Below are 20,429 nucleotides of genomic sequence, written 5' to 3'. Positions count from 1 at the left end.
GTCTTAGAAACAATAAATATTAAAGTCAACAGGGGCTGCATTCAGGCTGTAGCTCACGGCGGGGGGTGAGGGGGGATAGCTCAGTGGTTTAAGCGCCTGCTTCAGATTTGTGGAACTTGAGGGACGATCCCAGCAGGTTCATCTATTTACTCCCTCGTTTTTTTTAGCACTTGCCTCGCTTTTTCCATGAATCAAAGCTCTTTACATCTTCCATTACTTTCTTGGTTACTTCTTTTCCCAAATTTACATCATCATTTCATACTTTCGAGGACCATAAAAGGAGGGAGATGAGATATCATTAAAGCGCCATGAGGGAGTTAGATGTATGATGGGGGGTGTAGACATAGTTACACCATAGGGTGGGCAGGGCGCGGTAGGATGTGGGGCGAAGCGCTGTCCAGGGTCCTGTTGCTGCCGCAGCGCACACGTTCAGGGCCGCGGGGAGCTGTCCGCGTATGAGGTGCTGAAACCTGCTCCTCGGGAAAGAGCCGGCTCAACTCTTCTCTCGCCCTAGCGGATGCTGCACTCCGAGTTTCCATTTGACGCCCAATTCTCTCTCTCTCTCTCTCTCTCTCTAACAATCCCTGCATCCTCCTCCCTCCCAAACCCATCCTTGTTTCCCTCTCCAATGGACTCCCTCGCCTAGCTCTTCTCTCCATGTACCACACTCCCCCCTCGCCACCCCGCCACCCTCGCATCCGTTCTCTGTTTCACTTTTGGAGGTGTCGCTCTTCACTTCTTTCTCTCTCTCTTTCTCTCTCTCTCTTACTCTCTCTCTCTTACTCTTTCTCTCTACCCCTCGCTTTGTCTCTCTCTCTCTCTCGTCTTGAGCCAAGTTTCACAGTTACGTTCCACCGCCTTTTCTCTCCACCCCTCTACTCTTTAGTTAATCCACCCTTCTCCTTCATCCCGTCTCTGTGCGCTCTCTCCTCTCCCCGTCGCCATTTCTCTCCCCTCCTCTTCCCCTCTCCTCTCTGACTCTGTTTTCCTCTCGCACAATCGTCCGACCCCTCGTTGCTGCCCCTAGGCATGTAGACACCCCTGCTCACCCCTTCAAACCTGCTCTCTCCCTTCACTCCCCATCACACACCTGTGCACACTGCCCTTCTCGCCCCACCCTCACCCCTCTCCGCACCCCTCTCCACTCCCTCTCTCACCTTTTACTCCTCTTTCCTCCTTTTTCTATCTCCCCCTCCTGCCCTCCCCCATACCACCAAACTCCCCCATCTGACCTTCGCTCCCTCACCCTCTCTTCTCCTTCCTCTCTATACCCATCTCTCATTTTCTCTTCTTTCCCCATCCCTCGCTTCTTGAGCCGTCCATTCTTTTTTCTCTCATAGCCGCCTCCTCTCTCTCACTCTGTCGTTCTCTCCCTCTTCCAGCGCCCCGTCCCTCCTTCTCCATTCTTCCCGTCTCCTCCCACCCCCCCGCCTGGCCCTTTAAGAGCACGCTGCTCTGTGTGGCGTGGCGCACTGTACTCCGGCTCAGAGGAAGTTACGCAGCCGGCTCAGGCGCTGAGATAAACGCTGGAGTCTTATTGGAAGTGATGGGCAGAGGATTTGGGCTCACTCGGAGGCTGGGGAGGTAGGCGAGCAGCAGCAGGGTAGAGCGGCTCCACTTCCCGGGCTACAGCTGGGCGGACAGCCCCTCCTTGGGACCTCTCGAGAGCTGGAGTGATTCCGTGTGCCGTGGCTGGGACCTCAGGGGTGCTGGACCGGGACCTCCGCGTCTTGATTTGGAACTCCCGTGCGTCCTATCTGGGACCTTGTGCGCCTTGACCGGACCTCCGGACGCCCTGCTTGTGGGGTCGCTGTGCGCTTTGGCTCAAACCTCCGGATGCCGTGACTGGGACCCCCGAGCGCTCTTAAGGAGATGTCCGTACGCCCTGACTAGAAGCTTCGTGCGCTCTGCCTGAGATCTGCGTGCCCCCTGATTGGATCTCCGTGCACTCTGGCTGGGACCGCGTGCGCCCTGACTGGGATCTCTGTGCGCACTGACTGCGCTCCCGTTCCTGGAACCCTGTGCGCCCTGACTGGAATCTCTGTGCGCCCTGCCTGCGCCCCCGTTCCTGGAACCCCCGTGCGCACTGACCAGGACTTCCGTGCTCCCTCGTGCGGACCCCCGTACGCCCTGACTAGACTTCCGCGCGCCCTGGCTGGGACGCCCTTGTGCTCTAACTAGGACTTCCGTGCGCCCTGCTGGGACGCCCTTGTGCCCTGACTGAGGCCCCTAGTGTGACTCCGTGCCTTTTTCCAGGGCCTCCGTGCGCTCTGACGCTCTGACGCTCGTGCGTATCAGTGCCTTTTCCAGGACCTCCGTGCGCCCTGGCCGGGACTGGCTTGGGACCGGCTGGCCTGGACACCTCACGAGGAGACGGGTGAAGAAGTAGCAAAGAACATCGAGGGACCCCGCCCAAGAGTCCCAGGGCAGCGGCCCCTCCACAGGATCGAGGATAAAGCGCTCCCAGAGACAAGGGACACCTCCCAGTGGGGGCGCTAGGGTGTCGCAAACCCCAGAGGATATCACATCACGAGCACACTGCCAGGAAGACATCGCTTCAGGAGGGCCCCGGGTGCTGGGGCACCCGGAGTATACTGAGGGGCGAGTACCACTTCAGGAGGACGCCCCCCAGAGAACACTGAGTGCCCCACCCACGAAGAAAGCAGGAGGGGCGTCTCAGAGGCGCCACCCTAGGCGGACACCGGGGGCCTCCGCAGCGGCGGACGCCAGAGGGAACCTTCGCTCACTCTGAAGTTCAGTCGTCTGCGGGAGGGCGTGTGCAGGCGGAGCCGTGGATCCGTGCCTTCTCTTAACTTCTAAGGACCACCGCTTCATCCGCCCCGCAGAGTGGGGGGACAGAGATGCCGACACCATGTACCCACAGGACTGCCCGGCATGAGTGAACTGAGGGAGGGGCAGCCCCCCGCACCTCCCACTGGAAGTACTCCAAGAGAGGGTAAGGAGGTGGGGGGAGAAGCATGGACAGGTGCCCCCCAAGGGGAGCATGGGCGGGTGTATACAGGGGACACGGGATTAAACGGTGTGGGGAGCATGGGAGGGTGTATACGGGGGACACACTGGGGTTAAACAGGATGGGGGCATATGCGGGTGTATACAGGGGACACAGGGGTTACACAGTGTGGGGCGCATGGGCGGGTGTATACAGGGGAACGGGGGTTAAACAGTGTGGGGCGCATGGGCGGGTGTATACAGGGGACACAGGGGTTCAACAGTGTGGGGAGCATGGGCGGATGTATACAGGGGAACCGGGGGTTAAACAGGTTTGGGAGCATGGGTGGGTGTATACAGGGGACAGGGGTTTAAACAGTGTGGGGAGCATTGCCGGATGTATACAGGGGAACCGGGGGTTAAACAGGTTTGGGAGCATGGGTGGCTGTATACAGGGGACAGGGGGTTAAACAGTGTGGGGAGCATGGGCGGTGTATACAGGGGACACAGGGGTAAAACAGTGTGGGGAGCATAAGCGGGTGTATACAGGGTACACAGGGGTTAAACAGTGTGGGGACCATGGGCGGTGTATACAGGGGACACTGGGGTTAAACAGTGTGGGGAACATAGGTGGGCGTATTCAAGGGACACAGGGGTTAAAACGTATGGGGAGCATTGGCGGGCGCATGCAGGGGACACAGGGGCTAAACAGTGTAGGGAGCATGGGCAGGTGTATACAGGGGACACAGTTAAACAGTGTGGGGTGCATGGGCGGTGTATACAGGGAACACAGGGGTTAAACAGTCCGGGGAACATTGGCGGGTGTTTACAGGGCACATGCAGGTTAAACAGTGTGGGGGCATGGGAGGGTTATACAGGGGACATGGTTAAACTTTGTGGGGAGCATAGGTGGGTGTATACAGTGGACACAGGGGTTAAACAGTGTGGAGAGCATAGGCGGTTGTATACAGGGGACACAGGAGTTAAACAGTGTGGGGAGCATTGGCGGTTGTATACAGGGGACAGAGGAGTTAAACAGTGTGGGGAGCATTGGCGGTTCTATACAGGGGACACAGGAGTTAAACAGTGTGGGGAGCATGATAGGGTGTATACAGGGGACACAGGGATAAAACAGTGTGGGGAGCATGGGAGGGTGTATACAGGGGACACACAGTTACACTTTGTGGGGAGCATAGGTGGGTGTATACAGGGGGCACAGGGATTAAACATTGTGGGGAGCATGGGCGGGTGTATACAGGGGGACACAGGGGATAAACAGTGTGAGTAACATGGTCTGGTGTATGCAGGGTACATGTGGGTTAAACAGTGTGGGGAGCATGGGAGGGTGTATACAGGGGACACAGGGATTAAACAGTGTGGGGAGCACGGGAGGGTGTATACAGGGGACACACGGTTAAACTTTGTGGGGAAAATAGGTGGGTGTATACAGGGGGCACATGGATTAAACATTGTGGGGAGCATGGGCGGGTGTATACAGGGGGACACAGGGGATAAACAGTGTGGGGAGCATAGGCGTGTGTATGCAGGTTACATGCGGGTTAAACAGTGTGGGGAGCATGGGAGGGTGTATACAGGGGACACAGGGATTAAACAGTGTGGGGAGCACGGGAGGGTGTATACAGGGGACACACGGTTAAACTTTGTGGGGAGCATATGTGGGTGTATACAGGGGGCACAGGGATTAAACATTGTGGGAAGCATGGGCGGGTGTATACAGGGGGACACAGGGGATACACAGTGTGGGGAGCATGGGCGTGTGTATACGAGGGACACGGGGTTAAACACTTTTAAACAGTGTGGGGAGCATTGGTGGGTGCATATATAAGACACCGGGGTGAAACAATATGGGAGCATGTGTGGTTGTATACAGGGCCTCGCGGTTAAACAGTGTGGGGATTATGGGCAGGTATATATAGGGGCCAGGGTTAAACAGGGTGGTGGGGAGCTTGGCTTTATATGGGGCGAGGCTGGTTCAAGGACCCGGGTCAAGGACTTTCGACTTGGAGGGAAACGGATGTGGGGGTACACGGAAGTGAAATGTGTATCTGAAAAAGATGCAATCTTTGTAGTATGAGAATATGTTTGCGTTTCTATATATATATTTTTTTTTTGGAGCAGCGTCTAGGAAGGGTCCCGACTTCAAATCAGCCCGCCATAAACCAAGTTCATGTGCTTTGACGAGAGCTGGATATCCGGAGCAGCTAAGCGATGTGCAGGGTACACGGAACCGGGGTGGGCGTGGGGGAAGGAAGAAGGCTCGCCTCGGCGGCTTCCAATGAAGGCGATGACATAAGGCAGTGGGATAACTCAGCTGGTTAGGCGCCTGCTGCGGTCAGCTGTGTGCAACCAGCAGTCACGGGTGGGAATCATAGCGGCCTGACCTAGAATTTCCCTTTTTAGAACCTGCTCGAACTAGTGTCTGTCATCTTAAAAGAGAGAGGCTTGGTATTGAGTGCTTAAAAGCTGGCGGCATCTTGCACGGAGCGCTACACAAAACAGAGTTGTAACACTGCCATTTGAAGCGGTGGAGGCAGGTGGGCAGGGTGCTAAGTTGAACTGTTGCGGGAGGTTCTAGGTCCTGGGGGAGCGCTGGGAAGATGTGCCCGAGTCTGGGAGGTTCTAGGTCCTGGAGGGACCGTGGGTAGATGTGCCCCGAGTCTGGAGGGTTCTAGGTCCTGGAGGGATCGTGGGAAGATGTGCCCGAGTCTGGGAGGTTCTAGGTCCTGGAGGGACCGTGGGTAGATGTGCCCCGAGTCTGGAAGGTTCTAGGTCCTGGAGGGATCGTGGGAAGATGTGCCCGAGTCTGGGAGGTTCTAGGTCCTGGAGGGAGCTTGGGAAGATGTGTCCCGAGTGTGGAGTTTGGAAGGTTCTAGGTCCTGGAGGGAGCTTGGGAAGATGTGTCCCGAGTGTGGAGTCTGGAAGGTTCTAGGTCCTGGAGGGAGCGTGGGAAGATGTGCCCCGAGTCTGAGAGGTTCTAGGTCCTGGAGGGACCATGGGTAGATGTGCCCCGAGTCTGGAAGGTTCTAGGTCCTGGAGGGATCGTGGGAAGATGTGCCCGAGTCTGGGAGGTTCTAGGTCCTGGAGGGAGCTTGGGAAGATGTGTCCCGAGTGTGGAGTTTGGAAGGTTCTAGGTCCTGGAGGGTGCTTGGGAAAATGTGTCCCGAGTGTGGAGTCTGGAAGGTTCTAGGTCCTGGAGGGAGCTTGGGAAGATGTGTCCCGAGTGTGGAGTCTGGAAGGTTCTAGGTCCTGGAGGGAGCGTGGGAAGATGTGCCCCGTGTCTGGAAGGTTCTAGGTCCTGGAGGGATCGTGGGAAGATGTGCCCCAGTCTGGGAGGTTCTAGTTCCTGGAGGGAGCTTGGGAAGATGTGTCCCGAGTGTGGAGTCTGGAAGGTTCTAGGTCCTGGAGGGAGCGTGGGAAGATGTGCCCCGAGTCTGGGAGGTTCTAGGTGCTGGAGGGAGCGTGGGAATATGTGCCCCGAGTCTGGGAGGTTCTAGGTGCTGGAGGGAGCGTGGGAAGATGTGCCCCGAGTCTGGAAGGTTCTAGGTCCTGAAAGAAGCGGGGGAAGATGTGCCCGAGTCTGGAAGGTTCTAGGTCAGTGTGGGAAGATGTGCCTGAGTCTGGGAGGTTCTAGGTCCTGGAGGGAGCACTGGGTATTAAAGAAAGCATGGATTGAGGCTTGCTGTTTTAATATCAGGGAAATCAACAGAAAAAAACGGCCGCAGACCATAAAACAGGTCCACAAACTGCCAAATCACCGTCCTGCACACTGGCCTGTCAGACCAGCCCCTCAGGCACTGCGGGCCTGCCCGATGGGCCAGTCCGATCCTGCATTCTGTTACCTAGACCCCGATGTGGGGGGATCCCCTCTCTCAGACCTGGCCAGTGGGGCTCAGCTCTCACAGACCTTATCTGGGGAGGTGCCCTTTCCAAGAGCCCGCCTGGTGCACCCCCTTCTCCTGGACTTTGCACACCTTTTATTTTATTTTATTTTTTTAGAGTTTTATATAGCACGAACTAGACTCGAGGATATCAGGTATCAGAGCGCTTTACATGAGCACCAGTTTCGTTACAGATGCACACATTCATTTTTGTTAGGCACGGGGAGATTAAGCGATTTGTTCAGAATCACAGGATGTTGAGCGTCGTTGCTGAGACTTGAACCCGGTTCTCCAGCTTCTAGGTCGACCGCTCTAGCCCTCACAATTCAGGGTCCTGCCATTTACACCCAAAATAAATATATATATATATAAATATATATATACACACACACATAGAGTGTGGGGATAATATATATATATAATGTATATATTTATATATTTATTTTGGGTGTAAATGGCGGGGCCCTGAAGTGTGAGGGCAAGAGCGGTCGACCTAGAAGCTGGAGAACCGGGTTCGAGGGCTATATATATGCAAAGTCAGTCTGTTTTGTAGAGACTTTTACCAGATCATTAATAACGCCGATATCCCTCAGCTTCCTAAACACAGACCACGGCACGTCCAGCCCGATTTCCAAAATCAGTTTATTTTTGCATACATTTCATTCCAACAAATACATCTTACCAAAAAGTGGCATACACGTTTTGGCCGTAGCCTTCCACAGGAATATATTTATATATATATGTATATATGACCCAGTAGAAGACAATCCCCCGAAACCCATCGGTCCGTTCTGACATGGAGCAAAAAATTGTGTAATGCCCTGTACTTGGAGAACATGAAAATAAAGGAAACGAAAATAAAGAATTGAAGATTGTACCTGGATAAGTGTTGTAGTCATTCGACTGTGTGCCGCTGCATGTGGTGCTCGCGAGTAGGAAGCCCAAGGAAACATATATGTATATATACGAGTTTTTGCTCTAGCTGGCTGTTGTTTTCATATAACTATATATGTATATATATATATATATATATAGAGAGAGAGAGAGAGAGAGAGAGAGGGGGTTTCACGTTTGTATGAGCTAGTATCACAAATGTAGTTAATAACAAAGCAAGTGAATCGAGGGGGGCACCCCTGTTTCTCCCCGTTTTTCCAGCAGTCTCGAGTCAATGACTTGAACGTTCTTCTGCTCGGGTTCCATTGGCAGACCAGCAGATACCTCTCCTCTGACAGAGGGTTCTGCTGTTGTTCCAGACTCTATGAAAACTGCTGGTTTTTGACACTCTTCTGATTGGCTGATTAACATAAAACATTGCGTGATGTCTTCTCCTGCATCGACCAAGCCTCTCTACTTCAGACGCCACGGAAGGTAACATGGTTGTCAGATGAGAGTTCGCGGTCGAGTCGGTGTGGTGTGGATTTGCGTGCGGTCACTGCTGCGATAAGTCATCAGTAGCGGTGGGTGTAACTTGTGCAATTTGCTGTAGCATAATTAAACATAATTACATAAAAATTACACAGATTATGCGAAATTATGCGAGGAGCGTAACCCTGCATTTAGAGCTATGTTGTTAGCGCAAAATACACACCGATCGTCAGAATTAGACCTGAGAAAGCATTTCGAACTAAAAAAATATCGGCAACTACAACAGAACAAGCACAGGAGCCGCTCACTAAGTTCATTTCGGCTGTGCTCCTACAGTAGGATTTTTGTGCCAAATTATGCATAATCATGCAAACGGATATAATCGCATATATTTTGGTAATTTCACGTCAAAAGAGTTATGCAAAATTACCGAAATTACTCTGATTGCTCCGGCGTAATTAAAATTTTACCCAGGCGTACTCAGCAGCCGACGCGGTACGGTGCAGATAGACGTGCAGCCAGTTGCCGGCTGCTGTCTGGGCGTTGGACTGCTATACAGGGAATTCTAGAGAACGCTGATCCGCAGCTTAAATAACGGTGCCGTGGGGGAGGAGCCCGCGGGCTTCTGAGACTTACGCTGCCGCGCGTTACATTTGAAGACTGCCTGCGTTGTTGGCCCTCAGCAAGTGTCCGTATTTTATCGGCCTTGTCTGTCGAAAAGTCTTGCTGTGGCGGCGGTGGTAAGACTCCCCAGGCTGCCGACCCCACCCTCAATGGAAGGTCGGTGGTAGCCCCGCCCCATCTCCCACCGACACACCTCACAAAGGGCCTCATGTAGGTGGGCTTGCATTTACCACTTCATAAATACCGAATCATACCGATTCGGTATTTATGAAGTGGTAAATGCTATGTAGGTAATGAGTCGGTAAATATTACCGATTCGGTAAAATTCGGTAATTACCGAATCGGTATTTACCGATTCGGTAATGAGGCATACCTTCCCATTGATGGGAAGGTATGCCTCATTACCGAATCGGTAAATACCGATTCGGTAATGGGGGGAACACATGCAAGGGTGGCAGGGTGTCACATTGACACCCTGTTGCACCCCTGATTCGGCCATGTGTGCACATGTGGCACACATACATGCCCTAAGGGCATGTATGTCTGCCACATTGCACACTTCTAAGCGCTTTAAAATGCTTAAACACATCCATTCATTATTTACCACCAACTATTAGTTGGTGGTAAATACCGACTCCAAACAACACCCACACACTCCCCCTACATCTCATTTCTGTATTCGGAATTTACCGAATCGGTAAAATTACCGCTTCGGTAATTTTACCGATTCGGTAAATTACCGAATACAGAAATGAGCCCCCTACATCTCAAAAGCCAAAATACCGGTCGGTAACGGTATAATTACCGAAAATCGGCCGTTACCGACCGGTATTTGGCTACCTACATGAGGCCCAAAATGCTGCAGAGAGGGCTGGGGAAGCCAAACTGTAAGGGGGAGACACAAGAGTGTGGGGGCGTGAGAGAGACATCCTAATGTCTCGGGGACAGGGGGCACAGGAGGCCCCAATAGACACTGTGAAATATGGGAGACACAAGACAGCCATCTCACTACTGGATCAAAACACAGTGTTCATTTTTAGTTTAGTTTGGTGCTTTCTATAGCACCCCAGTCTCACCCGAGGGCAGTGGTGTAAATGGGCAGGCCCTATCCGGGACTGAGTGCCGGCACTTTAACCTGAAAGGGAGAGTACCTGCACTCTATATTTCCATTTCAAGCACTACCTTTAGGCCTCAGCTGTGAAAGAGACCGCAGGAGAAGGGATAAGAGGGGTTGGGCGAGATACAAGAGGCACGACTAAGTCGTGGTAAGAAAAAACAGCATTTTCATTGATTTTACCTGTTGTTTACTTTTATTATCATTTATTGGGGTACGTTGCGTAGCGCCACAGAGGCAGAAAAGATGGAGACATTTAAATACAATATTGTAGGCGTGAGATTACAACTCAGGAGGAAAGCTATGCGTGACAGAGACACTCAGCCGCCCAGGAGAGTAAAGAGAACAGAGGAAGGGGAGGAGAAACTTAAGTAGTCATACGTCAGAGGGGGACATGACACTGGCATTTAAAAAATACCACAGGTGTAAGCATACAGGAGAGGAGGGACACGACACGGGCATTTAAATACCACAGGTGTAAATCATACAGGAGAGTAGGGATACGACAGGGCATTTAAATGCCGCAGGTGTAAGCATACGGGAGAGGAAGGACACGACACAGGCATTTAAATACTGCAGGTGTAAGCCTATAGGAGAGGAGGGACATGACACCTGCATTTAAATACAACATTTATGAGCATACAGGAGAAGAGGGACACGACACGGGCATTTAAATAAAATACTGCTGGTGTGAATCATGCAAGGAAACAGCCTTTACCACGAAGGCTTTTCTACGCGTTACGTTTACAACGGTACACTTACTTCGTAAACGTCTTTACAACGCGTATTGCTTCCACGACCGTCTTTACCACGCAAGCAACGTCATCACGGAACGTCTTCTTCCTCATCCGAAAAAATGCGTCAGTCCTTTTTTTAGTGTCGGCGAAGACGTGAGAAAAAGGCAAAAAAAAGAAGAAAGGGGGCTTGGGGGGGGGGGGGGGGGGGGGGTCCCCAAAAAAGAAAAAGCGGGGTAAAGGAAAAATCGAGGTAAAGGCAATGCGTAGAAAAAACATTCCGTTGTAACGCATGCGTGGTAAAGGCATGCGTTGCAACGGAATGCGTAGTAACGACATATATTCATCATACAGGAGAGGAGGGATATGACACGGGCATTTAAATGCCGCAGGTGTAAATCATACAGAAGAGGAGGGATATGACAGGGCATTTAAATACCGCAGGTGTAAATCAGACAGGAGAGGAGGGATATAACGGCATTGAAATACCACAGGTGTAAGCATACAGGAGAGGAGGGAAACGATACGGGCATTTAAATACCACAGGTGTAGGCATACAGGAGAGGAGGGACACAACACAGGTATTTAAATTCCACAGGTGTAAATCATAAAGGACAGAAGCGATAGGACACGGGTATTTAAATACCACAGGTGTAAATCATACAGGACATACGCGATAGGACACAAGCATTTAAATACCACAGTTGTAAGCATACAGGAGAGGAGGGATACAACACGGGCATTGAAATACCACAGGTGTAATCATAGAGTAGAGGAGGGACACGAAACGGACATTTAATTACCACAAGTGTAAGCATAAAGGAAGGCGGGACACGGCACGGGCATTTAAATACCACAGGTGTAAATCATACAGAAAAGAGAGGCACAACACTGGCATTTAAATACCACAAGTGTAAGCATACAGGAGAGGAGGGACACGACACAGGCATTTAAATACCACGGGGCAGATTTACAAGAACTGGCGCATCGCTGCATATTAGCAGGGATGATCAGTTCATTTGTGTCCTGTAAAAAAAAATTGTGCCACCATGGATGCGTGACATTTAGAATGCGGCGCACCATGGCGCAAGGATAGACAGATGCGTGACGCATCTTTTGGCGTACAGGTAGCGCATTGCTGGAGTCGTGTCGCAAGCACAACTCAACTCCAGCAATGGTTATGAATGCCTATTCCTAACATGCTGCGTCAGTCCTTACACCTGCTTCAAGCAGGCGTAAGGTTCTGACGCAGTAGCGTTGTAAAAGTGACTCAGTGAAATCTTGTAGATTTCAGTGCATCACTTTTACGAGACTTTCTCACATCGGAACGCCCACCCTGCATACATTATACCTGACGCAGGTACACTGTAGCGCAGGGCTTTACAACGTGACGCATCTCCCTAGATGTGTCACGTTGTAAATATGTCGCAACGTAGCGCATTGTTTACGACGCTGCTGCGTCACAGAAGTGACGCAACGGCAGCGTAAGGTTGTCGCAAGGGGCTTGTAAATCTGCCCCAACAAGTGTAAGCATACAGGAGCGGAGGGATACGACACGGGCATTTAAATACCACAAGTGTAAGCATACAGGAGCGGAGGGATACGACACGTGCATTTAAATACCACAAGTGTAAGCATAAAGGAGCGGAGGGATACGACACGGGTATTTAAATACCACAAGTGTAAGCATAAAGGAGCGGAGGGATACGACACAGGCATTTAAATACCACAAGTGTAAGCATAAAGGAGCGGAGGGATACGACACGGGCATTTAAATACCACAAGTGTAAGCAAAAAGGAGCGGAGAGATACGGCACGGGCATTTAAATACCACAAGTGTAAGCATAAAGGAGCGGAGGGATACGACACGGGCATTTAAATACCACAAGTGTAAGCATACAGGAGCGGAGGGATAGGACACAGGCATTTAAATACCACGGGTGTAAATCATACAGGAGAGGAGGGACACAATACGGGTATTTAAATACCTCCGGGCAGATTTACAAGCCCCTTGCGTGACTTTTGCGCCACCGGTGCATCACTTTTGTGAAGCAGCTGCGGCATAAATGTTGCAGCCCATTTACAACATGACGCATCTGTGGAGATGCGTCACGTTGTAGAGCCCTGGGTCACATTATACCTGTGTCGGGTATAGTGTATGCAGGGTGGGCGTTCCCACGCAAAAAAGCCATGTAGAACTGATGCAGTGAAATCTACATCACTCTACGCCTTTACTGCGTCAAAATCCCTACGTTTGCTCAGACCAGGCGTAAGGAATGATGCAGGGCTTTTTGAATGGGACTCACCCATCTATTGTGGCGCAACGCTGGAGTTGCGTCACTTTCAAGAGCAACTCCAGCAATGCGTCACTTTTGCACCAACAGATGCGTCAGAATTTGTGACGCCACTGTTAATCCCTGCGCCGTGGAGCACTGTATTGTAAATACAGCGCATCCATAGTGCGCGAGGACATTTGACGCTGACACAAGGAAGCTGATGCATCTACCCAGATTCGTCTGTTCCTTGTAAATCTGCCCCCACATGTGTAAGCATACCGGAGAGGAGGGAAACGACACGGATATTTAAATACCACATGTGTAAGCATACCGGAGAGGAGGGGTATGAAAGGGCATTTAAACAGCTCAGGTATAAACACATCACAGAAGAGAGAAATATAACAGGGGCATTTAAATTCCACGTGAATATATGTATCACAAAGGGGAGGCATGGGAGGGCATTTAAAAAAAATCAGATCTAATAAAGAGGAAAGATATAACAGAGGCATTTAAATACAACGTGTAAGCATACAACACGTTGGTCGGGAGGGGGTGAGGGGGTACTACAGAGACATCTCAGCCGCTGGTAAGAAAGATTTCAATTTATTTTACATATGGTGTACTTTTTTACATTTATTTGGACAAGTTAGGTAGCGCTACTATTAGCCACTTCAGAGCGCTTCGAGGAGAAAAAAGATGGAGCTATTTAAATACTATATTTTAGGCGTGAGATTACAACTGAGGAGGAAAGATATGCGTGACAGAGACACTCAGCCGCCCAGGAGAGTAAAGAGAACAGAGGAAGGTGAGGAGCTGCCTGGAGGAGTCATAGGACAGAGGGGAACATGACACGGGTATTTAAATACCACACGTGTAAGCGTACAGGAGAGTAGTGACACGACACGGACATTTAAATACCACAGGTGTAAATCATACAGGAGAGGAGGGTTACGCCAGGGGCATTTAAATACCACACGTGTAACCATACAGGAGAGGAGGGATACGACACGGGCATTTAAATACCACATGTGTTAATCATGCTGGAGAGGAGGGACAAGACACGGGCATTTATATACCAAAAGTGTTAATTATACAGTAGAGGAGGAATGCGACACGGGCATTTAAATACCACAATTGTAAGCATACAGAAAGGAGAGGCACGACACGGGCATTTAAATACCGCAGGTGTAAATTATACAGGAGAGGAGGAATGCGACACGGGCATTTAACACCTGAGGTATAAACACATCATACAAGAGAGAGATATAACAGGGGCATTTAAATACCGCAGGTATAAACACATCATAGAGGAGAGATATTAAAGGGATTTTAAGTACCTGAGGTGCAAAAACATCACAGAAGAGAGGCATGGAATGACGTTCAAACACCGCAGCTCAAATAAACGGGAGAGACGACAGGGCAGGTAAGTACCTCAGGTGTGAACTCATTCAAGAGGAGAGATGTAAGGGAGGCATCTGAATGCTGTTGGGCTATAAGAAGCAGGGGAAGGCAGAGGAGAGGTGTAAGGGGGCATCTGAATGCTGTTGGGCTATAAGAAGCAGGGGGAGGCAGAGGAGAGATGTAAGGGAGGCATCTGAATGCTGTTGGGCTATAAGAAGCAGGGGGAGGCAGAGGAGAGATGTAAGGGAGGCATCTGAATGCTGTTGGGCTATGAGAAGCAGGGGGAGGCAGAGGAGAGATGTAAGGGAGGCATCTGAATGCTGTTGGGCTATAAGAAGCAGGGGAAGGCAGAGGAGAGGTGTAAGGGGGCATCTGAATGCTGTTGGGCTATAAGAAGCAGGGGGAGGCAGAGGAGAGAAGTAAGGGAGGCATCTGAATGCTGTTGGGCTATAAGAAGCAGGGGGAGGCAGAGGAGAGATGTAAGGGAGGCAGCTGAATGCTGTTGGGCTATAAGAAGCAAGGGGAGGCAGAGGAGAGATGTAAGGGAGGCATCTGAATGCTGTTGGGCTATGAGAAGCAGAGGAGAGATGTACCTTGAGATATGTAAATACAGAAGATGTGGGAATATTCCCATGGAAGCGAGATTCTGGGAGACGGCTGACAAGCTAAGACTTGTTAGGGAGGATGAGTAGTTATATCTCTCATCTCCGTTTATCCCCCACCCAACCAACCACCTTTTCATCCATGCACTCACCTATCCATTCGTCAGAATCAACCAGCACGTCTGTCCACACATCTGCCTGCCCGCCATCTATCCATCCATCCATCCATCCTTCTATCATCTGTCCACCCACCTGTCCATCTACCCACCCATCCATCCATCCATCCACCCACCAATCCATCCATCCATCCATCCTTCCACCCACCCACCCATCCATCCACTCACCCACCCACCCATCCGCCCACCCATCCATCCACCTACCCACACAGACATCCATCTACCCACCAACCCATCCATCCACCCACCCATCCATCCACCCACCCACCCATCCATCCACCCATCCACCTTCCCATCCGTCCACCCATCCATCATCCATCCATTGTCCACCCATCCATTCATCCATCCATCTATCCACCCATCATCCATCCACCCATCTATGCATCTCTATCCATCTTATTTTCCTTCTGTATACCCCTGCCTGTTCTCCCCAGCCCCCCTACCCCCCGCCCCCTCCTCCCTCCCCACTCCTTCGCGTTAGTCCTTCAGAGGCTGTTACTAACGCCCTGGGAGGAGAAAGGAAACCCGGAAGAGGACCCGGGGAAGGCAGCACTTTGCCTGGAACCGCAGATGCATTAAGGATTCCCTGAATCTGCAGTTTCCCCACTGGGAACAGCAGACGCTCCTTCTGACCTGGTGCAAATCAGGGGTAATCATAACTTCCCTGCCAGAGTGGTTACTAGAGTATCCCAGCTGAGTATCCCCGGAGCATATCTGCTCCTGCAACATCTCTGCCTGTCGGCGGGGCACCCGCGGCATCCCGAGCAGCACCAGAGAATTCCCTCAGACGTACCTCGATCCTCATTGTGAAGAAGTAGGAAGAACCCTGCTAGAGCGGCGTCCAGAGCATCCCCGCCCGAGCTGCACTCACTCCATCCTTGTATGGAATGTGAGGGTGGCGACCAGAGCATCCCCGCCGAGCTGCACTCACGGCATCCTTGTATGGAATGTGACGGTGGCGTCCAGAGCATCCCCGCCCAATCTGCACTCACTCCATCCTTGTATGGAATGTGATGGTGGCGACCAGAGCATCCCCGCCGAGCTGCACTCACTCCATCCTTGTATGGAATGTGAGGGTGGCGACCAGAGCATCCCCGCCGAGCTGCACTCACTCCATCCTTGTATGGAATGTGAGGGTGGCGACCAGAGCATCCCCGCCCAAGCTGCACTCACTCCATCCTTGTATGGAATGTGAGGGTGGCGACCAGAGCATCCCCGCCCGAGCTGCACTCACTCCATCCTTGTATGGAATGTTAAGGTGGTGACAAGAGCATCCCTGCCCGAGCTGCACTCACTCCATCCTTGTATGGAATGTGAGGGTGGCGACCAGAGCATCCCAGCCGAGCTGCACTCACGGCATCCTTGTATGGAATGTGACGGTGGCGTCCAGAGCATCCCCGCCCAATCTGCACTCACTCCATCCTTGTATGGAATGTGAGGGTGGCGTCCAGAGCATCCCAGCCGAGCTGCACTCACTCCATCCTTGTATGGAATGTGAGGGTGGCGACCAGAGCATCCCCGCCCAATCTGCACTCACTCCATCCTTGTATGGAATATGAGGGTGGCGACCAGAGCATCTCCGCCCGAGCTGCACTCACGGCATCCTTGTATGGAATGTGAGGGTGGCGACCAGAGCATCCCAGCCCGAGCTGCACTCACTCCATCCTTGTATGGAATGTTAGGGTGGCGACCAGAGCATCCCAGCCGAGCTGCACTCACGGCATCCTTGTATGGAATGTGAGGGTGGCGACCAGAGCATCCCCGCCCGAGCTGCACTCACTCCATCCTTGTATGGAATGTGAGGGTGGCGACCAGAGCATCCCCGCCCAAGCTGCACTCACTCCATCCTTGTATGGAATGTTAAGGTGGTGACAAGAGCATCCCTGCCCGAGCTGCACTCACTCCATCCTTGTATGGAATGTGAGGGTGGCGTCCAGAGCATCCCCGCCGAGCTGCACTCACTCCATCCTTGTATGGAATGTGAGGGTGGCGTCCAGAGCATCCCCGCCCGAGCTGCACTCACTCCATCCTTGTATGGAATGTGAGGGTGGCGACCAGAGCATCCCCACCCGAGCTGCACTCACGGCATCCTTGTATGGAATGTGAGGGTGGCGTCCAGAGCATCCCCGCCGAGCTGCACTCACTCCATCTTGTATGGAATGTGAGGGTGGCGTCCAGAGCATCCCCGCCGAGCTGCACTCACGGCATCCTTGTATGGAATGTTAGGGTGGCGACCAGAGCATCCCAGCCGAGCTGCACTCACGGCATCCTTGTATGGAATATGAGGGTGGCGACCAGAGCATCCCCGCCCAAGCTGCACTCACTCCATCCTTGTATGGAATGTGAGGGTGGCGTCCAGAGCATCGCCGCCCGAGCTGCACTCACTCCATCCTTGCATGGAATGTGAGGGTGGCGTCCAGAGCATCCCCGCCCGAGCTGCACTCACGGCATCCTTGTATGGAATGTGAGGGTGGCGACCAGAGCATCCCCGCCCGAGCTGCACTCACTCCATCCTTGTATGGAATGTGAGGGTGGCGACCAGAGCATCCCCGCCCGAGCTGCACTCACTCCATCCTTGTATGGAATATGAGGGTGGCGTCCAGAGCATCCCCGCCCAAGCTGCACTCACTCCATCCTTGTATGGAATGTGAGGGTGGCGTCCAGAGCATCCCCGCCCGAGCTGCACTCTCTCCATCCTTGTATGGAATGTGAGGGTGGCGACCAGAGCATCCCCACCCGAGCTGCACTCACGGCATCCTTGTATGGAATGTTAAGGTGGTGACAAGAGCATCCCCGCCCGAGCTGCACTCACTCCATCCTTGTATGGAATGTGAGGGTGGCGTCCAGAGCATCCCCGCCCGAGCTGCACTCACTCCATTCTTGTATGGAATGTGAGGGTGGCGACCAGAGCATCCCCGCCCGAGCTGCACTCACGGCATCCTTGTATGGAATGTGAGGGTGGCGACCAGAGCATCCCCGCCCGAGCTGCACTCACTCCATCCTTGTATGGAATATGAGGGTGGCGTCCAGAGCATCCCCGCCCAAGCTGCACTCACTCCATCCTTGTATGGAATGTGAGGGTGGCGTCCAGAGCATCCCCGCCCGAGCTGCACTCTCTCCATCCTTGTATGGAATGTGAGGGTGGCGACCAGAGCATCCCCACCCGAGCTGCACTCACGGCATCCTTGTATGGAATGTTAAGGTGGTGACAAGAGCATCCCCGCCCGAGCTGCACTCACTCCATCCTTGTATGGAATGTGAGGGTGGCGTCCAGAGCATCCCCGCCCGAGCTGCACTCACTCCATTCTTGTATGGAATGTGAGGGTGGCGACCAGAGCATCCCCGCCCGAGCTGCACTCACTCCATCCTTGTATGGAATGTTAAGGTGGTGACAAGAGCATCCCCGCCCGAGCTGCACTCACTCCATCCTTGTATGGAATGTTAAGGTGGTGACAAGAGCATCCCCGCCCAACTGCACTCACTCCATCCTTGTATGGAATGTGAGGGTGGCGTCCAGAGCATCCCCGCCGAGCTGCACTCACTCCATCCTTGCATGGAATGTTAAGGTGGTGACAAGAGCATCCCCGCCCGAGCTGCACTCACTCCATCCTTGTATGGAATGTTAAGGTGGTGACAAGGGCATCCCCGCCCAAGCTGCACTCACTCCATCCTTGTATGGAATGTGAGGGTGGCGTCCAGAGCATCCCCGCCCAAGCTGCACTCACTCCATCCTTGTATGGAATGTGAGGGTGGCGTCCAGAGCATCCCCGCCCGAGCTGCACTCACGGCATCCTTGTATGGAATGTGAGGGTGGCGTCCAGAGCATCCCCGCCCGAGCTGCACTCACTCCATCCTTGTATGGAATGTGAGGGTGGCGACCAGAGCATCCCCAGCCAAGCTGCACTCACTCCATCCGGTGACCATCCTCGCCCGAGCTGCACTCACTCCATCCTTGTATGGAATATGAGGGTGGCGTCCAGAGCATCCCCGCCCAAGCTGCACTCACTCCATCCTTGTATGGAATATGAGGGTGGCGTCCAGAGCATCCCCGCCCGAGCTGCACTCACGGCATCCTTGTATGGAATGTTAAGGTGGTGACCAGAGCATCCCTGCCCGGGCTGCACTCACTCCATCTTGTATGGAATGTTAAGGTGGTGACAAGAGCATCCCTGCCCGAGCTGCACTCACTCCATCTTGTATGGAATGTGAGGGTGGCGTCCAGAGCATCCCCGCCCGAGCTGCACTCACTCCATCCTTGTATGGAATGTGAGGGTGGCGTCCAGAGCATCCCCGCCCGAGCTGCACTCACTCCATCCTTGTATGGAATGTGAGGGTGGCGTCCAGAGCATCTCTGCCCGAGCTGCACTCACTCCATCCTTGTATGGAATGTGAGGGTGGCGACCAGAGCATCCCCGCCCGAGCTACACTCACTCCATCCTTGTATGGAATGTTAAGGTGGTGACAAGAGCATCCCTGCCCGAGCTGCACTCACTCCATCTTGTATGGAATGTGAGGGTGGCGTCCAGAGCATCCCCGCCCGAGCTGCACTCACTCCATCCTTGTATGGAATGTGAGGGTGGCGTCCAGAGCATCCCCGCCCGAGCTGCACTCACTCCATCCTTGTATGGAATGTGAGGGTGGCGTCCAGAGCATCTCCGCCCGAGCTGCACTCACTCCATCCTTGTATGGAATGTGAGGGTGGCGTCCAGAGCATCCCCGCCCGAGCTGCACTCACTCGATCCTTCTATGGAATGTGAGGGTGGCGACCAGAGCATCCCCGCCCGAGCTGCACTCACTCCATCCTTGTATGGAATGTTAAGGTGGTGACAAGAGCATCCCTGCCCGAGCTGCACTCACTCCATCTTGTATGGAATGTGAGGGTGGCGTCCAGAGCATCCCCGCCCGAGCTGCACTCACTCCATCCTTGTATGGAATGTTAAGGTGGTGACAAGAGCATCCCTGCCCGAGCTGCACTCACTCCATCTTGTATGGAATGTGAGGGTGGCGTCCAGAGCATCCCCGCCCGAGCTGCACTCACTCCATCCTTGTATGGAATGTGAGGGTGGCGTCCAGAGCATCCCCGCCCGAGCTGCACTCACTCCATCCTTGTATGGAATGTGAGGGTGGCGACCAGAGCATCCCCGCCCGAGCTGCACTCACTCCATCCTTGTATGGAATGTGAGGGTGGCGTCCAGAGCATCCCCGCCCGAGCTGCACTCACTCCATCCTTGTATGGAATGTGAGGGTGGCGACCAGAGCATCCCCGCCCGAGCTGCACTCACTCCATCC

At 52.9% G+C, this 20,429-nt stretch overlaps 1 protein-coding gene across 2 annotated transcripts in view; it reads left to right on the top strand.

Annotated features, from left to right (window-relative positions):
* The first annotated feature begins 1,234 nt into the window (after positions 1-1,234).
* The window catches only part of NTNG2 (netrin G2), a 485,923-nt gene continuing 466,728 nt past the window's right edge, over positions 1,235-20,429 (top strand). For both annotated transcript variants that reach the window (XM_085613924.1, XM_085613925.1), the window contains exon 1: positions 1,235-2,956. The gene's annotated coding sequence lies outside the window, so the exon portion shown is untranslated. The remainder of the gene's footprint in view (positions 2,957-20,429) is intronic.

This window comes from Triturus cristatus, chromosome 1_2 (assembly GCF_964204655.1).
Source record: "Triturus cristatus chromosome 1_2, aTriCri1.1, whole genome shotgun sequence".
Lineage (NCBI taxonomy): Eukaryota > Metazoa > Chordata > Amphibia > Caudata > Salamandridae > Triturus > Triturus cristatus.
This window is presented reverse-complemented; position numbering and strand designations above follow the sequence as displayed.